The 17,190-nt window shown below is 40.9% G+C and overlaps 1 protein-coding gene and 1 pseudogene across 3 annotated transcripts in view; both read left to right on the top strand.

The window, feature by feature from the left end:
• Positions 1-16,300, top strand: part of LOC105710869 (nucleolar protein 56-like) — a 98,287-nt pseudogene extending 81,987 nt beyond the window's left edge.
• Positions 1-17,190, top strand: part of CELF2 (CUGBP Elav-like family member 2) — an 854,489-nt gene that overhangs the window by 401,626 nt on the left and 435,673 nt on the right. The window lies entirely within an intron of this gene.

Consider the following 17,190-nt stretch of genomic DNA (forward strand, 5'->3'; position numbering starts at 1 on the left):
GGCTTGCATCTTGTGACTCATGATTTCACTCTTATAGCACAAAGAAATTAACAAGAAAAGTGAAGACAAAAGGCCTCAAGGAGGAAAGGAAGGAAGGGAAGAAGAAAGCAGGCGGGGGTCCTCAGTGTAGCCTCCCCTGGCTTCAATTGCCACCAAAGAGCAGAACTGAAATGCGATTTCCCTCATAGTTTGTTTCCTTAAGCGCATCTCCATTCTGTCGTGATTCGACCACAAAGGGAAAGTGTTCCGTTGTCACTAAATTACTTATCTGAACAGGGAAGAAAGTTTCTTCTGGTTTAATCCCCATTCATAGCTATGAAAATGTGTCCTTTCTCATGAAACTCAATTCATTATTGGAAAATCCCTCCGCTAACATGAACAAATTGAATTATTCCATGGGGTTTTATTGCTCTAAAAAGCAATTCCTTCACTGATGAGAGAAACTCTGTAATATATTAAGAGAGGGAAAATATCATACTTAATGACAGTTTGCCTCACGTGAATTTTCTCCCTGAAGATTTTCTTGTGGTTTGTGTCCTTGATAAATAAAGTGTATTTTATTATTTTACTCCTATTATTTTATTCTATTATTCCAAAATTTAAAATACCAAATTTAAACAAATCAAGTTCTGGGTACAATGCTAACCTTTGATCTCTTTGCCTGTTCCCATTAAAGCACCCTCAGACTAAGAATCTTCTGTTATAAAAACATGATCTTGTCATAACCGTATAGTAAAGTTCACTTTCCGCTGATTTATAAGCTCTGGGCGTGATAAGATGGCAAAGGGACTTATTGTCATTCTTCCTGTCTCTTGAAATGTTACTTCCACACTTATTAATTAAGAAAAAGGTAGCACCAGGAGCAAAACTAATAGTTTACTTTTATTGCTATTATGTTTTAACAGGCCATTACACAACATCAACAATACTCTGTCATTCTGCTAATCTAGTAACAGACCCATGTACATCCATTTTACTTTTCAAGAGAAATATCTTTATAAAGCTTGGCAAATTAAAACATTGACTAGAGGAGCAAATACGTTCATGTGTAAAAACCTGCAGAAAAATCATGAGGCTGAATGTTAACTGAGCTACATTGTATTTACTCTTAGCTTTAAAATTCCTTACATAAATTGAGCATTTAAGCAATAAAATTTGAGAAGTGCAGCATTTTTCACGTTCCAAAATTTTCTGTCCTGTGTTATAAGGAAAAGAATGTTTTATTCAAGCAGTCATGTTGCAATCCCATGGTATCACTAACAGATTCTTCATTTAAATGTGTTCGCTACAGAAACTGGCGTCTCGATTTTTTCACTGTATGTTCCCAGCAGTCAGCATGGATGCTGCCACCCAGAATGGCATTTTTAGGCTCTGGGTAGTGTAGTTGTGTGCTCCTCATGCTGTCACTGGCCAGAGTGACATTGCAAAGGGGACAGGCTCCATGGCCAGTGTTGTTGTTGAACACATCTGTAGTACTGAGACAACTGTGCTGGGTCCTGTGGTCGTGAGAAGAAACTCATCTCAAGGGTGGAAAGTGGAAGAGAAAGATGAGTTCAGCCAAGGCCACTTGCTGATATTTGACCATATTTACTTACAAAAATGGTGATTTCATATGGTTTTGCCTAATACATTTCCCTACTGCTACTAGTATTGAACAGATGACAAGGGCTGAGCACTCTCATCATTTTCCTCCTCCTCTTCCTCCTCCACTTCTTCCTCCTCCTTCCCTTCTTCTTCCTCCTCCTCCTCTTCTTCCTCCTATTCCTCCTCCTCTTCCTCCTGTTCCTCTTCTTCCTCCTATTCCTCCTCCTCTTCTTCCTTCTCTTCCTCCTATTCCTTATTCCTTCTCCTCCTTCTCTTCCTCCTATTCCTTATTCCTTCTCCTCCTTCTCTTCTTCCTCCTCCTCCTCTTCTTCCTCTTCCTCTTCTTTCTCCTCCTCCTTCTCCTCCTCTTTCTCTTCCTCTTCCTCATCCTCTTTTTCCCCTCCTCCTTCTTTTGTCATCTTCTCTCTCCACCTCTTCTTTCTCCTACCCACTCCTGCTCTTCTTCATCTTCCTCCTCCTTGTCAGGAGCTGTTTGGGAACATGATTTAGGAATGTGCAAGGAATCTCACAATCTTATTTCTTGCTCTCCTCTTTTTTCCATTATAAATGGAAAGAAAAAGGAACAATACCACTTAAAAAAAAACAGCTAAGAGTGAGTAAACAATCATCTCAGAGGTCCTTTTGCAGTTTCAAAGCTCTGTAACAGTGACTCCATTAAGAACAGCTGTAACTAAATGGGATTTTTCCAAAGTGAGGGAGCTGTGTATTTTCCAGAGTCTGGCTTTGGAAAAGTGGAACTTGTGCATGTCAGCCACTGTCAGAAGTGGTTTGGATGATCTGGAAGGTATTGTGTGACCTTTCTCTTCCTCCTCATCATCCTCTTCATCCCTTTCTTCTTACTTTTGTCGTCTTCTCTCTCCACTTCTTCCTTCTCCTCCTCTCCCTCCTGCTCTTCCTCTTAGTCTTCCTCCTCCTTGTCAGAAGCTGTTTGGGAATATGATTTGAACTTAACCATTGCCCATTGCTAAATCTGCAGTGCTTTTAAATGTCAAAGGTCAAAGTATCAGTTCACACAAACCTGAATGACACTACACTCCCAGATTTCTCTTGTTTTTTATTTCATTATATACAAAAGAAAGTCTACATTATTTAATATGACTTTTAATACTATGAACAGAGCTTATCCTACCCTTTACATACTTCATGTGTACTACTCTTTTGCCTGCCCGTACACTCAAAACCCACACACACTCATACACTGTGCTTGAACTATCCTTGACTTCTTGCCATTTCTAGAAAATGTCTTGTACTTACATGACCACAACTCCTTACGCATACTGTTTTCCTGAACTTGAGGAAATCTGAACAAATTAGGGCCCAGATGAAATTCTATTTTATTTATTGAGAAGGATTTATTTATTTCTTGAGAAGGATTTCTCAAGAAATGTCAGCCCTCCAAGACTTTGCACTTCTACACAGTCCCACTAAGTATGACTTTGGGCCCCTTGGTCTTTTTGTGTTGAGTGATTATATGTATACATGCATGTTCATTGTGGCATGCTTATTGTGGTCTTCTCTGTTCATAACACTTACCTAGTACATGCTAAGCACTTAGTAAGTGATTTTTAAAATTAAATGATAGGTCTTTATAAGTATATGCTTCATACTAATGTATATGCTGGAGGAAAACAGTTTCTAGAAGAAAAGTTATCAAATGGTAGATGGTTGTTCTTAAAAATTATATGATAAATGTAAGTGTAGTTCCAGTCTAAATCTAGAATCTGGGCTTCAGTTTAGCAGGAAACAAGCAGAAGACAAGAATTTTATTGTGATGAGCTGTATGACAAACCTCCTCTGACTTCCTGAAATTTATAAATATACTTACATAAAGCAAGCAAGCTCAAAGAACAGGTTTTTAAAAAAATTACACAAAAATGTCTTTATAAGCCCCTTGTAAACCAAATGGAGATCTTATGTAATACTTTCCTGTTGCTGCTATAACCAAATGCTGCAAATGTAGTGGCTTGAAACAACATAAATTTATTATCTTACAGTTCTGGAGGCCAGGATTTCTTCCAGAAACAGTAGAAAGGATTCACTGATGTGCCTTTCCCACCTTCCACAGGTCACCTGTACTCCTTGGCTCCTGGCCTCTCTTTCCGTCTTCAAAGCCAACAGTGCAACATTCAGATGTCTTCTTTCTGACCTCTGCTTCCCATCGCCTATCTCCCAATCTCCTCCTATGACCCTCTTTCTCCTGCCTTCCTCTTTCTCTTATACAGATTCTTGTGATACGTTGGGCTCACTTGGATATGCAGGATATTCTCTCCACTTTTAAGACCCTTAATTTAATCACATCTGCAAACCCCTCTTGGCATATAAAATGACATTGTCACAAATTCCAGAGATTAGAGTATGGATGTTGGATTCTTCTTTTGGAAGAACATTAGTCTGCCTACCATATCTCATGATATCAGAAAGAACTCATCTTTTCTAGGTATTCTAATAATCCAGATGGGTGGTCTTTTATATTTTAAATTAATGTTCTAGGGTCATTTTCTTTCCTTGCTTCATTCTTGCCTTCCTTCATTCCTACCCTTCTCTCCTTCCTTCCTTTCTTCCCTCCTGTCTTTTTGTAGGTATTTATTGAGTCTGTGTATCAAGCACTGCTTTTAGCTCAAGTTAGTTATACTAGCATAAATCACTTGACTATCTATTACCCCTTTAACTATTCTTTCAAGACAAAGCTATTGGGAGAAGACTGTCACCCAAAATGATAATATAATATAAAAGCCTTTCATAAACAACTTTGGGCCTCATCATTTTAGAACTCTCACTGAACACTGAAACATGCAGAGCATAGGCAAAGTGCCAACAGAGGGGCTGCCCTCCTGATATTTACATTTTTTACAGATGAAACTGTTGCACAGATACACAAAGAAGACTCTGACAACCGAACAAGAGCCTGAACATGTATGCGCATTATAGAAGGAAATGAAGCTGGGCACGATGGCTCATGCCTATAATCCCAGCACTTTGGGAGGCCAAGGCAGGAGGATGGCTTGAGCCCAGAAGTTGAAGACCAGCCTAGGCAATATAGTGAGACACCATCTCTGCAAAAATTTAAAAATTAGCCAAGCATATGGGTACATGCCTGTGGTCCCAGCTACCTGGGAGGCTGACGTGAGAAGATTTCTTGAGCCTGGAAGGTCAAGGCTGCAGTGAGCTGTGATCATGCCACTGCACTCCAGTCTGGATGACAGAGTGAGACTCTGTCTCAGAAAAAAACAAAAAACTCACAAAATTAATGAGCAAGGGGCTGACATTATTTATAAGCTGTTTGTGGTATGCCAAACAAGGGCCTGTCACAGAAATTGTATTTCTAGATGAGATGAGGTTTGGGGAGTAGGGGGAGAGGGGGAAACAGATTTTTGCCTAGGCGTCACAGCTTCCTGAATTTGCAGTTTCAAATGACTGCCTTGGCAGTCTCTCATGCATTAACTCCCTGTCGCCAGGTCTAAAATAACCAGGGACTGGCAGAAGCCTAGAGCTATTCCTTCCCAGATTTGTAGCATTGTTTTTTTTTTTTTTTTTTTTCTAAACTCCACTTGTAGAATGTTGAATGCCAATCCAACTTGCAAAGCCATCTGATACAGGCACATCATCCCGTAAGCATTTCTGACAGTCAGTGTCACTATGCATCTCTTTTATCACCCTCCTTTTTACAAGGTATCACAGATAGCACACGAAGTTCAACTGTGATTAATAGGACTCTTTCACCATTGACTTCACTGGGCTCCAGCCTACTAAGAAAAATGCAGCTGCTGATAAATCTCATGTGATAAGAGCCGTGTTATGTAAGCAGTTCGGGCAGGCGATTCTGCGCATATTATTATGACAGGGTGGTAGTTTGCGAAGTTCAACTGAATCGACTAGGCCGCTTGTCCAGTTGATTTTGCTTCTGTTGAGTGGGAAAAACAAATACTGAAAGTACCAAAACCCATGTTTGCATGATAGAGATTATCTGTTTGGAGGTTGGTGTATATTTTTTAAAACTATTTTTAGAATATTACGCAGACTTTGAAAAAAATGTTTCTAGTTGTCCTTGTTTTTTTTTTCTTAGAAATTTATACATCAAAGCTTCTGGTAGAATACTGAAACAAAAAAATTAAAATTGTCTGGGAAACTTTTCAGAGAAAAGATGAAAATGCAATTGTTCTGTGTAGACTTTTTTTTTCTTTTTGAGACAGAGTCTTGCTCTGTCACCCAGGCTAGAGTACAATGGCGCGATCTGGGCTCACTGCAACCTCTCCCTCCCAAGTTCAAGTGATTCTCCTGCCTCAGCCTCCTGAGTAGCTGGAATTACTGGTATACGCCACCATGCCCAGCTAATTTTTTGTATTTTTAGTACAGATTGGGTTTCACCATGTTGGCCACGCTGGTCTCAAACTCCTGATCTCAAGTGATCTGCCCGCCTTGTCCTCTCCAAGTGCTGGGATTACAGGTATGAGCCGCCGTGCCTGGCCTGTATAGACTTTCGATGCACAGGCTGCATGTGGGGGGAAAAACAAAAAACAAAGACAACTAGAAAATTGTTCTTCAGAGTCTGCATATATTCCAAAGGTGGTTATAAAAAATAAACCAACAGCCAAACAGATAATCTCTATCATGCAAACATGGGTTTTGGTACATATACATAAGATTTATGGATAAAACAGCAAATTATTTACATTACTAAATTTCTAAATGCCAAGAGATGTCAATGGTGGAAAATCACCTTGGGTTAGATGGGAGCAGAAAGAATGTAGACATTCCTTCATGGCATGACTTGCTTACTGGACACGTTCCGAAGGAAATTTAATGGTGCATGCAGGGTGGGGAGGGCATGGCGCAGGCACCCCTATAGATTGAATTCTCTCGGGGGATGAGTTGGGGGAACAGTTTCATCTCACACCATGACTTTGAGCATAGCTAAAAAATACCATGTGGTTACAGAACAGTGTTTAGTTATAAGGACCAGTTAGATCAGTGAATTTGGATCTTTCTGAGACTAACAAACAGAAAACAGAGACTTTGTTTCACGTATAAGATTTTTTGTGGGTAAAGAAGAAAAGCAAGATGCCCCTTGTCCAGCCTCATTCAGCAATTCTTCTGTGTGTTCCGTGAACCTGGGGCTGAAGCCACCCTGGAAAGTCTGCATGCCCCAGACTTGAGCAGTGTTTTCATACCCTCCATGCCTTCGCCTGATCTGTTCTCTCCACCTGAAACACTCTTTTATTCTAGCAACCTTGGGCTTGCCCTTCAAGACCCAGAACAAACAGTTATTACCCTCTGTCGCCAAAATTAGTAACTCTTTTCTGAAACCCCTTAGCACATTGTACATATATCTTTTATAATTGATTCGTTATTTATCTACACCATGGTCTGTCTTCCCCAGTAGATCATAGGCTTCTTGGGGTGGGAACCATGTCACTCTCCTCTTTGTCTTCCTACCCTACCCAAGCAAATCATAGACTCTTAGTGCTTATTAAATAATTGAATGAGTTTGTGCCCAGAGAAGGGACCCCGACCAGTCAAAGGGACAGCCCATCACCTTCATTTCCTCTCTTGTCAAAAAATGCAGAACTCTTAATGTAAAACCTTCTGTGATGAAGAAAGCAGAAAGAGGTTGTGCAACTTAAAATCCTCTAATATAAAATGTTCATGTGGGTAGATCCAACAGAGAAGAAACTAAGCCTAAGGGATTTTCACTCTGAAATCCATGGCTTTGCTTTCTTGTTGTTCTCACCTCTTCCCGGTAATGCCATGTGATGGAGGCATTTCGCGGGGGTTAATCTACACATAATGAAGTTTCAAAGAAATCATATACTGTACTCCACTTACGGGGCTCTGAGGTTTTTCTTTTCTAGGCAGCATGATACAAAATCGTGATAAATAGGCTGATGTTTATCACTGCAGGTAATATCTTTTAAAATAACATTTTTTTGCTATCCCTAAGCAAGTATATATTATTGTGAATAGTTTCTTCATTAAAATCAGAGGTTTTGCACATACTCTGTCAAAACTGGAGAATGTCTGATCATCAGAAACAGGCAAGACTCGGTGATATGTTTTCTCTCAAAAGACCGCCAGCAGTCTTTGGCCCATGTCGGCCTGACTTTTGCTTTATCATAAAAGTCTAATAAAAGTCTGCAAATGTGCAGATCTAGCCTGGCTTGGGCACTGATATTAAGAACTTAGTTCTGCCACCTCCAGGTGTATACCTGCTGGCCAAGAAAACATAAAGCATCCTTCCTCACCTGCCCCAGCCCTAGGAGGGGGCATAACCCGAGAGTATTGCATGGGAGAGTCTTTCAGAGTAACACAACTTAAATCCTGGTTCTGATTCTAGGAAAAGTCCTTAGCCCATCTGGAATTTTCAGAGACCATTTCTCTTCCTGAAAGAGTGTAGTCTTTCCTGTGCATGATAAATTTGGGGAAGTTACACCAGGAGAGTCCTGCACCAATGTGGATCCACTTTAATCTTAATCTTCTGTGCTAAAATCACCAGTATGCAGTTTCCTGAAATGGAAACAATGGGGTCAGCATCACAATGAGGAGGCTGTTTTTGTTTTGTTTTGTTTTGTTTTGCCCCAAAATGCAACTGATAGAATTTTAGTGGCATGTGGATATGGTGAGTTCTTGTGACTTTTTTCTCTCCGGTTCAAAATAAGAGTCAAATGAATAGCCAAAGAGAATGAGAATAGCAATATATGAGGTTTGAAGATGATCTAAACACGTATTGGCCAGCTTTCTGGAAATCAAGGGTATTTCTACATAGCTTTATATTTAGGCATGGATCATGCAAGGGTGAATTGTCCACATCACAGATAGTAAGGTAGAAAGGAAGGCCCACAGACTCAGAATTAAGGACGTGAGAGTGCATGACCCGCTACACCTCACCAGCTGCTGCTCTAGACCAACTTGTAAGACTGGCTGAGCTTTGCAAAATGTCATGGCAAAAAAATGCTTTGTCAACTAAAAAACATAGTATAAAATTCAGTTGTGCATTATTACAACCCTTGAAGTGATTACTTCATAATTTTACTGATTTCCCCCACAGTCTGATGGACATGGATGAAATTTTGAGTTGTTTAGGATTTGTCCATTTGTTGAAAGAAAACTTCCTTCCAAGCACTGAGCACCTCTCTGCCTTGGAAGGTAGGACTTTTGCTGAGAGGTGAAGCTAGTTGTTCTCCATATCCGTGTGCAAAATGTGTCTTCCATTTCCACAACAGAGAAGAGATAGGAAAGTGATTAAAGAGACCAGCATAGTGGGGAAGCTGAATACTTAGGTTTTTTTTTTTTCATAGGTTTAAAGTGATTTCCAGATGATTAGATATATAGACTCTAGGTAAGAACAAACATTAAGTAATTTTTGGATTATCTGTTTAGGATTATTTGCACTGCTTTTCCCATATGTTAATATAACCAACTGGGAATAGACTGTTGTTAACTCTCATATAAATTCTTAGCCAAACAAGGGCATCTGGGGAGCAGACAACGCTCCTTGCCCTGATAGGCAAACTCCTTGAAAGAAATGCTGTTCCTTCCTCTAAGACAAAGTTTAAAGAATCGCTCTTAACATTGTACATGACAAAATCTCAGACATTTCCCTTTCATCATTATCATCATTGTTATCCGAGGCAGCAGCACCTTTTACTGAATTTCTTCTCTGTGCCAGATGCAGTACTAGGTACTTACAAACATAGCCTGAATTCCATCCTTGCAACAACCCTGAGAGGTATGTGTCCTCTTTCTCATTTATCAAATGAACCAACAGCCGCTCAGATGATGACGTGACTCGGACATGAGCTTTTAGGAGGCAAAGCTGGACTTAAACCCAGACTTGACTTCAGTCCTCAGTTCATTCCATGACTCGACGTGGCTGCTTCGATGTTTATTAGCTGCACGGGCAGTCTGGATGGATTTACAGAGTAACAGGCCTCGAGGTCAGATCACCTCTGGCTTCTGGTCTCCATCCTGTCACTTATTACCTCTGTGATGTTGGAAGAGTCTGTTAATCACTCCAAGTCTGTTGTCTCATCTGTAAAGTGGTGTTAAATCGGGCCGTCAATCCTCGCAGGATCACTGGGAGGAGCAAATGACACAGTGTATCCTGAGTGCTAGAAAAATATAAGGTCTGACAACCATTCCGTCTTGAGCAGTACTGCTTGCTAGGTTTATTCTTTAAAATATGTTTACCTTAATGATTTTCCATTATTTCAAGACATGGGGCATTCATCAAGTAGCACAAGCAATGATATGCAAAAAAAACCTTTATTTAATTAGAGCCCAAATAAATAGAAACTCTTGTTTGGGGGTTGCTTTCTTAAACTCCACTTTTGAGAGCAAGACGTAATTAAGAAAGTATGACATAAGTAAGAAAAGGGAATGGCATAGATTTGCTAAAACCCAAACAGCTTCTAGAATATCTTTAGGGTCACAATCAGGTTTAGGCAGGAAGCTTCCCTAGAGACTAGAGATGTCCAGTCGCTTGGCCAAGGTCGCTCACCCACCTGGACCCAGGTTCCGGTGCTCTACCCCTGTGCTTGTTCTTTCTGCCTCGTCCCCCAGAGCTGCTCGTCTCCTTGGCCTGATCTGGAGCACACACTCCTGTTCAGCATGAAAGCTCCTCAGATCTCCTCCATCCACAAACGGAAGGCACCGTTTTTTGTTCCTGTAGACTGAGCCTTCTCACAGTGAATTGCTTCACACTTAAGAGTTTCAACCACAAAGTCTAGAAATGGAAATCTCCGTTTATCAAAATGTCCCATTCCCCATTCGTTCTCATTAGTGGAGTTTCTATTGCTGTTATTTGCCTTCTAGAGGAATGGCAAAATAAATTCCCATTGTGATTTGAACTATCTGGGACACACTGTGAACTTGGACAACAGGTCATTCCCCTGTTCTAGCGCCAGGCTCTACATGTTGTTCCAATTCACTGGAAAACTGCCAGCCTCACCCGAGTTCTGTAGAGCTACCATGGAGGAAGGCATTGGGTATTGACATAGAGGTGAAAAAGCACATAGAGTTGATTTTTGTTGTTATTATGTAAAGCTAACACAGGAAAATGTGTTTGTCAAGCAAGATGGAGCCTGGTTATTCCTTACATTCCAGGGGACGTGACAGGACTTGAAAGTCAAACAAAGAAAGAGGAAAACATTGATACCATTTTTGGTCATCCTTCTTAGGATTGTTTTCTCTTCATTGTATCCTTTCTAATACTAGCTCCTTGTGGACACCCTGCATAACATTAGAACAGAACATTCTAACACTTGGCTTTGAAGCAAGAATTGAAATTAATTGCCCTTTAAAATGCAGGAACAAATTAATCCAGCCCAAGTCCCAGTGAGGGAGGTCAATAAAATTCTTATTTTGCAGAGGCAGGGCATTTCACGCAGAGACACAAGAGAGGGTGGATTACTCACTCAAGGCCACACAGCAAGTTTCTGAGCAGCTTGAAAGTAATTACACATGAAGAAAGAGCTTAATTATATGAGCCCTAAGATTATAGCAGTGCTGTGATATATGAGGCCTCCAACAGTTCCTTTGCTATCCAAGTGGTTTCCAGAATAACTCTCGTGAGAACAAAAGCTTAAACCCAGGAGTCAGGCAGGAGTAGGATGCAAGATTTACAAGACACCACTGTGGACTTGGGTGTGTGGGGCTGCAGGACCTAAAACTATGGCCTTGTCTACTGTACAAAGTTCCCAGAGCAAACCCAGTCTAGGAAGGTGTATTCATCCATTTTCACGTTGCTATAAAGAAATACCTGAGACTGAGTTATTTATAGAGAAAAATGGTTTAATTGACTCATGGTTCTGCAGGCTGTACAGGAAAGTGGCTTCTGCTTCCAAGGAGGCCTCAGGAAGCTTCTAGTCATGGCAGAAGGCAGAAAGGGAGCAGCACGTCTCACAAGGTGGGAGCAGGAGCAAGAGACAGGCGAGGGAGGTGCCATACACTTTTAATCAACCAGATCTCATGAGAGCTCACTCACCATCACAAGAACAGCACCAAGGGGATGGTGCTAAACCATTGATGAGAAACCACCCTCCATGATCCAGTCACCTCCCACCGAGCCCCAGCTGCAACACTGGGGATTACAACTCAACCTGAGATTTGGTTAGGGACAGGGATTTAAACCATATCAGAAGGCAGGCACTGGGTGCTCTTCGTGGTTTCTGGAATCAGTGAGAGTTCTTGGAGCAGAATGACTGTGTTAGCCAAAACAAATAAATATGAGTCAGAAGCTTATAGACAATTTTAACAACAAATAAAGTTTTTAACCTGATTCTTATAGATCAAAACAAAAAAAAGTCCAAATGATAGATTTTTCATTTTGGGCAAAAAAGGATTGAAAGTAATCTCAGAAGTTTACTGCTCTGGGTGAGAGTCCAACATTTGAAGTGCAGAGAGGAGGTATAATGTGAACTCTAAAATGGATTATAAAAAGCCAAGTAGAATAAAATTGGGGCCTGAGAGTTGGTAACATGTTACTGGATTTGCGATGATGAATCATCTCACCAGCTCAAGGGCACCAACTTTATGATTTTAATGTAATGTCTAAAATTACTAAGCTTTGATATTGTAAGCAGCCTGACCACATCATGAGATTCTGAGTAACTTGATTTGTCTCACATTGTTCTGAAGTGGATCTACTTTATCAAAGCCACAGATATATGGCACAGTTCGAAAGATAACTTGAAAATTCCTTTAGCATAGAGACTTCCCAGGCCCTGGTTTCAATCATACCAGTAGGATGGAATTTTAGGCAGATAATGATAAAAATTTGTCTGAACTTAGGGAATGTGCAGTTAACTAGAAAGGGGAATCTACTATGTTCCACTATAAATGTACCACCTGAAAGAAAAAAAAATGAATTGAGCACAGGAAGCCTGTCAGGCATAAATCTGTGTGTGTTTGTGATGAAGTCTCACTCTGTTCTCTGTTACCCAGGCTGGAGTGCAGTGGTACCATCTGGTCTCACTGCAACCTCTGCCTACTAGGTACAAGCTATTCTCCTACCTTAGCCTCCTGAGTAGCTGGGATTACAGGTGTGCACCACCACAGCCAGCTAGTTTTGTAATTTTAGTAGAGATGGGGTTTCTCCCTGTTTGCCAGTCTGGTCTCAAACTCCCAACCTCAAGTGATTCACTTGCCTTGGCCTCCCAAAGTGCTGGAATTAGCCACCATGCCAGGCTAGGCATAATATTGATAAATGGTGCTAATCCCATTCACACACTTACAGGGCAGGGCAATGTGTTTCTACCTTGTGTTAATTCACTCTCTTACATTGCTCCACTTGTAGTCTCTAGGTAATATTATGAAGTGGAAGTTATAATAATATGAATCCATATTTATTGAAAGTCAAATGTGCTAGCTACTATATGCCTGGTACTGTACTGAGTGGTATCACATTAAATCCTTACAAGAGGCCAAATTTATCTACATTTCACAGATGAGATACTGAGGTGCATATGTGACATAACCTGGCTGAAGTCACACAGCTGATTGATACATTAGAGAACCAAGATTTAAACCTAGGAGATCAAACCCCTGAGCCCAGCTGCCTCCTGATGTCCTTTATGGACTTATCCCACAAAGACATTTCCCAAGAAAGAACATTCACCATCTTGATGTGAATTTGTCAGTATTATCCACCCTATACATTTTTGACCTTCCCTGGAATGGAGCAGAAAATAGAGCTTAATTGCATTCTAGGGTTTGGTGGAAAATAAAAATTGTGAACAACAAACTTAGGAATCTAGCTGAACAGATTTCCAAGAAAAATGTAGAAAGTATGGCCTGTTTTCACCCTGTGGCTTACAGCAAAATGAGAGCAGAAACAGAAAAATGGAGGAAGGAACTATTAAACAAAGAAGGGCCAGTAGTTGATTTGGAGAATGTTCAGCCTATTCAGATAATATACTCCATACAATGTGGCCAAGGGAGTGGCTGGATAAATCTTTTCCAGTTCAAGAAAATTTCAATTTCACAATTTATTTTCCACTTCCAAAAAATTCAACTGCAGGATATCTGCTTCTGACCCAGATGGAGTATCATGGACTAGATTTATTCTCCTGTCTGCCAAAAAAGCACACACAAAACAAATAGACAAAATATATTAAATACATTTTTTAAATATATTAATAAAATACACTTTTGAATAAAATAGTTTGCAAGGCACTCGACATCAGACAATGAAGGACAGTGATCCTTCAGAGATGGGAAATAAGTGATATGAGCTCTAAGCTCCCCCAGCTTGCTGCTTTGAGACAGTTTCCAGGCCATGGTTCCAGGCATGTGGAAGGGGAACAAGGAGGCTGGTAGACTCCCTGAGTTGAGGAAACAAAGCTGAGAGTCCAGGAATACTAAGGTGGCTAAAATCCACAGCAGAGTTCTAGAGAGCTGACAGCTATGTAGAGTGAAAACTTCAGAGATCTGTAGAAAGTCCCCCTTTAGTACTTAGCTTGGTACTGATCGACATAGGCATGTAAAGAAACTCCTGGAAGCTGGAGAGAGAACCACTTAAAGGATTAAAGGTAACAATGACTGGTAATCACACAGGGCTGAAAATAGTGCCCATTCCCATCAGCCAGACAGGACACCTCTAGATCCACAGGGCAATGGGTACAGCATGTAGAAGGGTCTTCCCTCCACAATGGGGATCATAAGCCATTAATTAAGCAAGATTCAACTATATGCTGCCAATATAAGCAGCTTGTACTGACAGCTTGTACTAAAGGGAACAGAGACAGAATGAAATGAAAGAAGGCTGTTGAACTTCTAGAATTCTACAGGCAGAAAACAGGCAGAAATGCACTGCCCATATAAAAATATAAACAGATTAAAAGGGAAAGGATGAGAAAAGATACATCATGTATCCTGGGTTGAATAGTGTCTGTGAATGATTCATGTCCACCCAGAATCTCAGAATATGACCTTATTTGGAAATAGGCTCTTTGGAGATATAATTAGTTAAGATGGAGGCATACTAGATTAGGGTGGGCTCTAAATCCAATATGGCCGGTATTCTTATAAAAGGAAAAGAGGAGACACAGAGGCACAGACAACATGCAGAAAAGGACAGGTGACATCAGAGGCAGACTCTAGGGATGCAGCTACCAGCCAAGGAATGCCAAGGGTTCCCAGCAAACACCAGAAGGTAGGAAGAGGCAAGATGTTATTTTGTGGAATCTTCACACAGAGGGTGACCCTGCCAACACCTTGATCTCAAACTTCTAGCTTCCAGAATTGTGAGAGAATAAATTTCTGTTGTTCAAAGGCACCTTGTTTCTGGTACAGGTGCCCCTTCAGTTAGGACAGGGTTCCATCCTGATTAACCCATTCTAAAGTTGAAAAATTATAAGTTGAACCACTGTAAGCCTGGGACCATCTGTAATTAGTAATGATAACCCTGGGAAACTAATGTTGATTTTGGTACTGGGAAATGAGGCACTATTGTGCAAATACCTAATAATGTGGAAGTGGATGTGGAATTGGGTAATGGGTAGAGGCTGGAAGAATTTTGAGGCACTGTGACAGAAAAAGCTTAGAATTTCTTGACGAGATTAATGGCAGAAATACGAACACTAAAGATGTTTCTGGTGAAGGCTCAGTAAGAAGTAAAGACCACGGTAGAGAAAGCATCTATCATTTTAGAGAATGCCTGTATCATCATGAACAGATTGTTGGTAGAAACAAGAATATTTCAGGTGCTTCTAGTGAGTTCTCAGAAGAAATATGTTATTAGGCATGGGAGGAAAGAGAATGCTTTTTAGAAAGTGGTAGAAAATGTAGCTGAGTTGCCTTCTAGGGTTTGGTGGAAAGTGGAACTTATAAGCAACACACTTGGGGATTTAGTTGGAGAGATTTCCAAGAAAAATGTAGAAAGGGTGGCCTGGAGCAGCGACCAAGAACAAAAGCTGCATCTCCTGATACCTGCCAAACAAATGCAGTATTGCCTCATGAATCGATTGTTTCTCTGAGGTGCCCTCAAGTGTATTTGGGAGAAGCTTCGAGAACAAGTGAAGAGCGACGGTCCTTCTATGAGACTGGAGAGATCCCACAAGAGTCTGGATGTCATGAAGGAAGCAATGGTTCAGGCAGAGGAAGGAGCTGCTGAGATTACTAGGAAGCTGGAGAAACAGGAGAAGAAACACTTAAAGGAGGAAAAGAAACGGCTGGCTGCACTTGCCCTCACATCCTCAGAAAATAGCAGTACTCCAGATGAGTGTGAGGAGACAAGTGGAAAACCCAAAAAGAAGAAAAAGTGAAAGCCCAGGAGGTTCCTCAGGAGAATGGAATGGAAGACCCATCTATCTCTTTCTCCGAACCCAAGAAAAAGAAGTATTTTGCCAAGGAGGAGTTGATGAGTAGCGATCTTGAAGAGACCACTGGCAGCACTAGTCCTCCCAAGAGGAAGAAATCTTCACCAAGGAGAAAACAGTTAATGACCCAAGAGACAAGTAACAGAAGTGTCTCCAAGAAAAAAAGGAAATTCTCCAAAGAGGAGCTGGTCAGCAGGGGACCTGAAGAGGCTGCTGGCAGCAAGAGCAGCTCCAAGAAGAAGAAAATGTTCCATAAGGCAGCCCAGGAAGTCTAGAATGCAAATGGACATTCTCTGGGAGGTAGAGCATACCATAGCCCAAGGTGACATTTCTCACCCCACGTCCTCTTCACCAATAAAAACAAATTCACACACACACACACACACACACACACACACAAGTGTGGCCTGTTTTTTCTCCTTGTTGCTTAAGGCAAAATGAGAGAGGAAAGAGAAAAATTGAGGAAGTAACTATTAAAAAAAGAAGGACTAGTACTTGATTTGGAAAATCCCAACCTATCCAGATAATATGCTCCAGACAATGTGGCCAAGGGTGTGGCTGGACAAACCTTTGCTGAAGAGATTAGGCCTGTGACTCATGGACCCAAGCAACCATCTTAGCAGAGGCCAGCAACAGAGATAGGTCATCCAGGAAGGATCCATACAGAATCGTCTTGTGTAATGATATGAACCTCATAGCAGGTACAGGAGAGCAACAAACTTTCTGAGAACATGATATCAGCAGAAAAACTGACAGTTTGTACTAAAGGAAACAGAGAAAGAATAAAATGAAAGAAGGGTGTTGAACTTCTAGGATTCTACAGGCAGAAAACAGACTGATAGAACTGCTCAACTACAAACACATTCTACCTTTCTAGAAAAAGAAAAGAAATAGCTCCAGAGGCAGAGGCCAGAAAAGTGGACATAGAGGAGAGGCCAGTCTGGTCTCTGTAGGCCCAGAAACAGTGACTGGTTCAGTCTTCTTGGGCTCAGAGGGTGGATCAAACCACAAAGAATATTATCTGGCCCTAAAGACTAATGGAACCTTCTCTGTTAGGTTTCAAACTTACTTTAGACCAGTAACCCCTTTATTTCTTTAATTTTCTCCCTTGGGGAATGGGAAAGTCTATTGTATGCCTGACCCACCATTGTATTTTACAAGGAGATAACTTGTTTTCTAGTATCACAGGTTCACAGACAGACAAGAATTTTCCCAGATTGGTTTATACCCAGTATCTCACCCATACCTAATTTATGTGAATTATGTGATGATA

The sequence above is a fragment of the Aotus nancymaae genome, unplaced genomic scaffold, assembly GCF_030222135.1.
Source record: "Aotus nancymaae isolate 86718 unplaced genomic scaffold, 86718_ANA_hifiasm-v0.15.2.pri h1tg000083l, whole genome shotgun sequence".
In the NCBI taxonomy this organism is placed as follows: domain Eukaryota; kingdom Metazoa; phylum Chordata; class Mammalia; order Primates; family Aotidae; genus Aotus; species Aotus nancymaae.